Here is a 9,330-nt window from a genome sequence, read left to right on the forward strand (position 1 = left end):
CAAATGTTCTATCAGATTGAGGTCAGGGCTTTGTGATGGCCACTCCAGTACCTTGACTTTGTTGTTCTTAAGACATTTTGCCACAACTTTGGAGGTATGCTTGGGGTCATTGTCCATTTGGAAGACCCATTTGCGACCGAGCTTTAACTTCCTGGCTGATGTTTTGAGATGTTGCTTCAATATATCCACATAATTTTCCTTCCTCATGATGCCATCTATTTTGTGAAGTGCACCAGTCCCTCCTGCAGCAAAGCACCCCCACAACATGATGCTGCCACCCCCATGCTTCACGGTTGGGATGATGTTCTTCAGCTTGCAAGCCTCACCCTTTTTCCTCCAAACATATCGATGGTCATTATGGCCAAACAGTTACATTTTTGTTTCATCAGACCAGAGGACATTTCTCCAAAAAGTAAGATCTTTGTCCCCATGTGCACTTGCAAACTGTAGTCTGGCTTTTTTATGGTGGTTTTGGAGCAGTGGCTTCTTCCTTGCTGAGCAGCCTTTCAGGATATAGGACTCGTTTTTACTGTGGATATAGATACTTGTCTACCTGTTTCCTCCAGCATCTTCACAAAGTCCTTTGCTGTTGTTCTGGGATTGATTTGCACTTTTCACACCAAACTGCATTCATCTCTAGGAGACAGAATGCGTCTCTTTCCTGAGCGGTATGATGGCTGTGTGGTCTCATGGTGTTTATACTTGTGTACTATTGTTTGTACAGATGAACATGGTACCTTCAGGTGTTTGGAAATTGCTCCCAAGGATGAACCAGACTTGTAGTTCTGTTTTATCTGAGGTCTTGGCTGATTTCTTTAGATTTTCTCATGATGTCAAGCAAAGAGGCACTGAGTTTGAAGGTAGGCCTTAAAATACATCCACAGGTACACCTCCAATTCAGTACACCTCCTATCAGAAGCTAATTGGCTAATTGTCTAAAGGCTTGACACCATTTTCTGGAATTTTCCAAGCTGCTTAAAGGCACAGTTAACTTAGTGTATGTAAACTTCTGACCCACTGGAATTGTGATATAGTCAATTAAAAGTGAAACAATCTGTCTGTAAATAATTGTTGGAAAAATTACTCGTGTCATGCACAAAGTAGATGTCTTAAACGACTTGCCAAAACTATAGTTTGCTAATATGAAATCTGTGGAGTGGTTAAAAAATGAGTTATAATGACTTCAGCCTAAGTGTATGTAAACTTCTGACTTCAACTGTATATTGCAAGCCATGTTTCCAGAAATTTTGCCACATCTGCCAATGACAAGTGAATTGAGAAAATTTACTGGCCATAAATATTTCTTACCAGCCATTAAACTGTATATTGCTTTAAACAAGGCACCCTAGATAAATCGCTGATGGTTAATTTAGGTCCACTGAGGTAAATATTGAAAAACGTGCAAATCGCAAGAGACGTTTTTTCAGTAGACGGTTTGTACCTCTTTGATTTAAATTGGGCAAGTTCAACTGGCAAGTAAGGGGCCTTTCTTGCATGGGTTTTCAATTGTTATTCTATGTAAACATTTACAAGCCAGATGTCTTTGACTTGTCACATTTCGCTGTTTTGTCTTGTGCATGTACGCCACGTTTTTAAGACGCCGTGTCAAGTTAAAAGAACTTTAACAGAGTGCAACAGTCCTCCTTAAAGAGTTCTAAGCCATTAATCAAAACCAACCAGCTCTGAAGTGAATCACAATGTCACAAACTTTCATTTGAAACAAAAAGTATTTGAAAATTAGACAAAAAGACAATGGTACAAGTCTGTGTACTTAACCTTTTAATGAGGGAATTGTGCTCATTTTTAAAACTTGCCGATTTTAACACTCGTCATTTGTCAAATATGAGTAAAATTTCCTGAATTTATTTACGCTGGGTGCAACAAAACGGAAGTACTCCAATTACAGTTTGTTTGTTTTTTTTTGCCGGTGTGCTGTGTATGGGTTTTGCCAAATATAGCACTTGGAGTGCAAACGAGACTTATTGTGGCACTTTTTCAGAAGAAGCTTCTTTCCTTTTCTTTGTGTAAAGCTTGGGAGATTGTTGTCACATGCACAGACCGATTAATCATTTATAAGGGCTTGTAAATTCTTTAAAGTTGCCTTTGGCCTCTTGATAGCTTCCCTGATCAGTATTCTCCTGGCATGGTCATCCAGTTTGGAGGGACGGCCCGATCTAGGCAAGGTTTTGGTTGTGCCATGCGCTTTCCACTTCTTAATAATGCTCTGAACAGTACTCGGAGGGATAGTAAAAGCCTTTGAAATCGTTTTGTACCATTCTCCTAACATTTGTCTTTCCACAATTTTATCCAGGAGCCCTTTTGAAAGCACCTTTCCAACCATGGTGAATTCTCCATGCACTACTAATAATGGATTCATCATGGAAAAGCTGGATTTATTCGGAAGTGATCAAAACCACTACAATGGATGTCAGATATCCGCAAAGCCGCGGGTCCAGACGGCATTCCGGGCCGCTTCATCAGAGCGTGCACGAACCAGCTGGCTGGTGTTTTTACAGACATTTTCAACCTTTCCCTCTCTTTGTCTGTAGTCCACACATGCTTTAAAATGTCCACCATTGTGCCTGTTCCAAAGCAATCAAAAATAACTTGTTTAAATGACTGGCGTCCTGTTGCTCTGACCCCCATCATCAGCAAATGCTTTGAGAGACTAATCAGAGATTACATCTGCTCTGTGCTGCCTCTCTCTCTTGACCCATTGCAGTTTGCTTACCGCAACAACCGCTCCACTGATGATGCCATTGCATCTACAATACACACTGCTCTCTCCCACCTGGAAAAAAAGAACACTTATGTGAGAATGCTGTTTGTAGACTACAGCTCAGTATTCAACACCATAGTGCCCTCCAAGCTAGATGAGAAACTCCGGGCTCTGGGCTTAAACAGCTCACTGTGCAGCTGGATCCTGGACTTCCTGTCAAGCAGACGCCAGGTGGTTAGAATAGGCAGCAACATCTCCTCATCACTGACCCTCAACACTGGAGGCCCACAGGGCTGTGTTCTCAGCCCACTACTGTATTCCCTGTACACACATGACTGTGTGGCAACACACAGCTCCAATGCCATCATTAAGTTTGCTGATGACACGACGGTGGTAGGTCTGATCACTGACAATGATGAAACAGCCTACAGAGAGGAGGTGCACACTCGGACACACTGGTGTCAGGAGCACAACCTCTCCCTCAACGTCAGTAAGACAAAGGAGCTTGTGGTGGACTTCAGAAGAAAAGACAGAGAACACAGTCCCATCACCATCAATGGAGCACCAGTGGAGAGAGTCAGCAGCTTCAAGTTCCTGGGTGTCCACATCACTGAGGAACTCACATGTTCCGTCCACACTGAGGCCATTATAAAGAAGAAGGCTCATCAGCGCCTCTTCTTCCTGAGATGGCTGAGGAAGTTTGGAATGAACCGCCACATCCTCACACGGTTCTACACCTGCACTGTAGAGAGCATCCTGACTGGCCGCATCTCCGCCTGGTACACCAATAGCACAGCCCACGACCGCAAAGCACTGCAAAGGGTGGTGCGAACTGCCAGACACATCATCGGAGGTGAGCTTCCCTCCCTCCAGGACATATATACCAGGCGGTGTGTGAAAAAAGCTCAGAGGATCATCAGAGACTCCAGCCACCCGAGCCATGGGCTGTTCTCACTGCTACCATCAGGTAGGCGGTATCGCAGCATCAGGACCCGCACCAGCCGACTCCATGATAGCTTCTTCCCCCAAGCAATCAGACTTCTGAACTCTTGATCTCCCACGATCAAAATACATCAACACTGCACTTTATTACTCTTACTCTTATATCTCACACCGGACTGTCATAAATTATATTATTATTATATTATATTCTCTCTTAACAACTTACTATCAACCGACAGCCTGAATGTCAATACAGTACAATACAACCTACTGTACATTTATATATACTATATATACTTTTTTATTGTATAATGTGTATTCTATATTGTGTGTATTGTATACTGTACATTGTATGTTATTTGTATATTGTGTTGTGTGTAATTGTGTATATTAAGATTTTAAATTTAAATACAAGTGTTGTAAATCTGATGTTTATTGTAAATTGGTATATGTCTCATCACTGTCACGACTGCTATGTTGCTCGGAACTGCACCCACGAATTTCACACACTATTGCACTTGTGTATATGGCTGTGTGACAATAAATGTGATTTGATTTGATTGAGGTGGGGTCCTGTTAGCCAGGTATGTGATCTGAAAGGTGACTGGTTGCACCTGAGAAAGTTTGTAATGGTTACTCTTAAGGGGCTGATCAGTTATCTAAACCAGGTATTTTGCTAATTAATTTTAAATAATTGTTCAGAAATTTTTTTACATGCTATTTTCAGTTTGATGTTGAAGGTTTTAATGTGTAAAAACAGCTGGAAAAGGTTAGACTGAATTTATTTACATTTTCAGGGTTTAACGCGACAAATGATAAGGATTTTGTCAAGGTATGATGACTTTCTATAGGCACTGTCTAAATAACATAGCAGTCTAAAATGCAAGTGCACAACATAGCTTCATTGATTGTAACAGGAACATTTTTGTCATATTGCTTGCTTGCAGTGTAGACACAGTGAGAGACTCCAGGACGGGATGGTTTTCCTAGACAGTGGATATCAGTCATGCACTCATAACCACACTGACCCACTTGCAACAAGGGCCGATAGTTGTTTCTTCCCCAAGCGCACAAGGTCTCTGATATAACAAAACTAATCCAAACTGTTCATAACAGAGAGTACGAGATATAGAAGATGCAGGTGTCAGAGATTACAAAACAAGGACAGAAACTAAAAGGCGGCAGACACCAAGAACATTAGAAGCCCTAAAAGAAGAAATTTCTGATATTTTTCAAAATGTTCAAGCTGCTCTTTCCATACAACAAAATCGGATGGTGATATATATTGTCGAGATATAAAAATGACAAAAAAACAACATAAAAGTAGTGCCATGTTTCGGCTTGTGCATTACATTCCAGGTCTTCTGAAGTCATACCCTAACATTCAGTGAGGAACAGGGCACAATTTAAGCTATTATTCTCTGAATAATGTGTTTGTATACATTCAAATATGGCGTCTCAAGATACTTTGCACCAGGTTTGACATCAGTGATGTCAATAACATGTTTTAATGTTTTAAACTGAACACAAGCAGTGATAAAAGTAACGTTTGTTAAGTAATCAGATTACTTTTTTCAAGTAACGAGTAAAGTAATGCAATATTTGTTATTTTAGACCATAATATTGGAGTTACTTTTTAAATAAAGTAACGCATTGCTTTTATACACCTCTACTGTCCCTGTATTGTGAGAAATCAGGAGTAAAAGTGTGCAAACTTCGGGTAGGAGACATAGTGCGTGATTGACATTGTATTTCTACAGAGTGTGAGGCCAGAGACTATTTAGCAGAGAGAGACGAGTCACTTCTATTTAAATGAATGGGAGAAATTGGAACGCCCATCCAAGAAGCTCTAGCACCCAATGGTCAATGGATGTAGAAAGAAAGTCCTGCCTTGCAGGTAAAAGAGCCAGTCACCTTTTAGATACATCGCCTGTCAATCAGCTCGCTAACGCTCATGCGTTATTTTTAGGGTGATGTGAGGTGAACAACATTCGGTTGAGTGAAACGTGATTGATTCATGTGTTAATACACACTGCATTAAAAAATCAGTAAACGCGTTTAGGCAGAGGGATTATAAGACTAGTCTTCCACTGGACACGACATGATACACAGGGTGAAATACTCGCTCAATTCACTGACTTATGCAGCCGAACTGCTCCGTGTTACAGCTCCCCGTAACTGGGGGAATGGGATGAGAATAGCTGACTCTGGATCAGCAGCTCCAAGCAACGTTCTACATCGATTGTGTATGCGGAGAAAATGTCTTAGTTTCTAAAAATATTCTACATTTTTGTTTTATAATATACAAGTAGTTTGATTCATGAAACAAACCGTTTTTATGACATTTTGGTAGCATTAAAAACGATTCCGTTCCAGTTGTATCAACATGCGCCTTTGAAGTTGTGGCATCTGTATGCACTGTGGATCAACTCAAAACAAGCGTGCACTGAGATGACTTAAGTGAAAAATATTCTTTTATTCATCAGACTTATTCCTTGAACATGTTAGGCTGGCATTCCCCACTGAATTGTATCCTGACTTCTGAAAAACATCTTAAGTTGGCTCTGGCATTGCCAATGGGCACAGCACATGATGACATATATATTGTAGGTTCAAGTGTTGGACTTTGCTGCTTTAGGTAAGACAGTGGTTATTCTTCATTATTCACATTGGCTGCCATGCTGATGGAAAAACAAATCATGCATATTCATGTTATTGATTCTTTGTTTTAAATATGACACGAATACCTACTTTCTAAATATCTGTTTGTTTACTATGTTGTTGTACAGTAGGTAGCGTGACCTGTAATGTCTCTTGTATGCAATGTATGGCTTGTTTGTATGGAATGCATAGCACAGCAGAAGAGAAAGTGGCTGTGAGAAAAAAGTAATGCAAAAGTAACGCTTTCCTTCCCATAAATACTTTTTAATTAAGTTACTTTTTTAAGGAGTAACGCAATATTCTAATGAGTTACTTTTAAAAGTAACAGAACACAAGCATTCAAAATCGGAGCTTTGTGGCCTCATCCTTTTTTTATTAGCTTTTATGGCTTTATGGCGAGCGTACTAGTAAGTTGAGAGAAAAAACTTTTAGTAGATTTAACCACATTTGTAATTTACCGTCTTTCTCTTCTGGAAAAAAGGAGCTAAAATATTTAACACTCGTCTTGTTCGACCAGGCAGATAAAACATTTTGTCCAATAAAATGCCCTCTAGGGGGAGGGGAGGATTTTTAGCAAATTTAGGCTTTTCAGTCTGTTTTTCACTCAAAGCTATAATATGGGTTCAAAAGACTTATCATCAGTGTTGTGTGTATCTGATTACAAAGTAATTAGTTACTGTAATCTAATTACTTTTTAGTAAAAAAAATAAATAAAAAAAAGGTAGTGTAACACATTACATTTTAAATTCTTGTAATCAGATTACAGCTACTGACTTTCAATGAAAGTAATTACTTTTAAGTACATTACTTGCGCCAAAGTATTATTTATAATATATTTAAAATATGACTTTATTTGTACGTCTGTTAGCATTTCTATGACAACTGAAGGGTGTGCAACAATAATTGAGGAGGAAATATAGACATTTTGAATTTTCACGGAAAACCAAAAACTTTTCTAGGAAAAGAGATTTAGAAAGTAACTTAAGTGTAAGATAAGTCATTTGATTACTTTTTAGATTAAATAATTAGTAAAGTAATCGGATTAAATTTCTTAGAAAAGCAATTATTTGTAGTAGATTACTTATTATGAGTAACTTACCCAACACTGCTTGTAATATACCGCGTGAGTAATATGAACGACTTTTATGGTGCTTTTTCGGAGCTTGACATCCCCCGTCCCTATTCACTTCCACTGTACAGAAAGAGGTGGCAAAACATTTCCTTTTTTTCTGGTATGTGGTGGGTGATCTGGTGCACACTGGTGGTGGTTGAGAAGATTTTCCCACTTCTATGTAAAAGTGTTTTGAGTGCCTAGAAAAAAAAAACGCTATATAAATGTAAGGGATTGTAAATTAAAATGTAAAGGGTGAGTAAATGACTTCATGAACTCTTCCTTTAAGAATGGCTGAACAGTCCTGGATTTAGGGTGAATTTGGTTTTTAGGCCCTACAAAAGGGCCTCTCCTTTTCAGAGTCTTCCTGGACTTCCTGTTTGTCTTCATGACTGATTTCAGGCAACTCCTCCTACCAAACACGCACGCAGTCAGCCCCCAAAAATGAACTGCAAAAACACTTCTCACACTCTCCCTCTCTTTCTTGCAGATGTCTGTCTGTCCCCACCCCACACTGAAGGCCATCTGCACCCTTTGTCTGGGACAGGGGACGAGGCTCCACAACCCCCTACATATATACACACACCCAGACTCAGAGGGAGGGGTTGGGGATCTCTAATGACTTATTGAGCGGCAAAAATAACATTAGCCCAATAAAGACCATAATAATTCCTTCAACAGAAACCTTCATTCATGTTCGGTGCACCTGTGCTTATCCTCTTAGGACATTGTAACAGTGGTTCTGTGCGACTGATATCTGCAGTGGAATTGGTCACACAGATTTGAGTTATTTCGCTGCTGTGAAGTTTTTTTGAATTATAAATCCAATACTTTAATTTATATAAGGTAGCATTGGTTGTTTTATTAGGATAGTGCACATGTTCAAACTTGCTGTCCAAGAAGCGTTGCGCCAGGTTTGATATCAGTAGTACCAAGTGCATTGGTTTTCATGACTTGTATCCAATTGCAACATATCAAGTTTGAATATGCAGATTCAGAATATTCAGAGAATATATCAGCACCACCTAGAAGTAATTTGTTAGAAATATTAATATGAATATAAATGTCTTTCAAATAGTACTTAAATAGTCAAATCATTTACCAAATGAAAGCTCTCATTCTCAGGTATGTGGCTGTATAGGGTATTTTGTTGTCTTCTCTGTGTGCTTGTTTTGTGTGAATAATCCAATATTATATCTTAGATGTCCAAAACAAGATATGCGTTCCAGCAAGAAATGCATGCTAAACTAATCATCGTAAATATATGTTATCGACTACTGATGAAACAATTTTACAATAAAGGGAAAGGGAAGGATCTCAGCTTTCTAATGACACCTAGATTGAGCTTCTAGTCCACTCAGAGGACGAGATATTCGATAAAACAATAGGGGTGGAGCATGAACTGAAAATTAGACTGAATGTCTATGGACAATCCCAACTGTGAGGACTAAAATGCATTAGAGTGCCACATAGATTCCAGATCGCCATTTTGTGACGGAAGGTGATCTAGAACAAATATTTTTTTTCTCTTACTTGCTGCCATCTACTGGAATAAAATAAGACTTATTGGAGGGAGATTGTGAACTGAACCAAAAGCGCATGCTTACAAAGTTAGGACAACTTTAAAAAATAAGACTGTAAACAAATATTATTTATAAATAATTGTAGTCTTTTCATTTTATTTGGGGGGTTTTCTGAAAAATTAGACCAGTTTTTGGCAAGTAGTCCACAGTACTGTATGTTTTGGGAGTACTGATGCAACTGCAAAAATGCAGTTTTAATTGATTGTTCTTTCCAATAGGTTTTATTAAGAAACCTAAACCTCAAACCAGTGGCCTTAAGATCCTTTTAACAAATCCAAAGTTTACTTGGGGCTTAAATTTGCATTTAACCTCAG

The sequence above is a fragment of the Myxocyprinus asiaticus genome, chromosome 49, assembly GCF_019703515.2.
Source record: "Myxocyprinus asiaticus isolate MX2 ecotype Aquarium Trade chromosome 49, UBuf_Myxa_2, whole genome shotgun sequence".
Lineage (NCBI taxonomy): Eukaryota > Metazoa > Chordata > Actinopteri > Cypriniformes > Catostomidae > Myxocyprinus > Myxocyprinus asiaticus.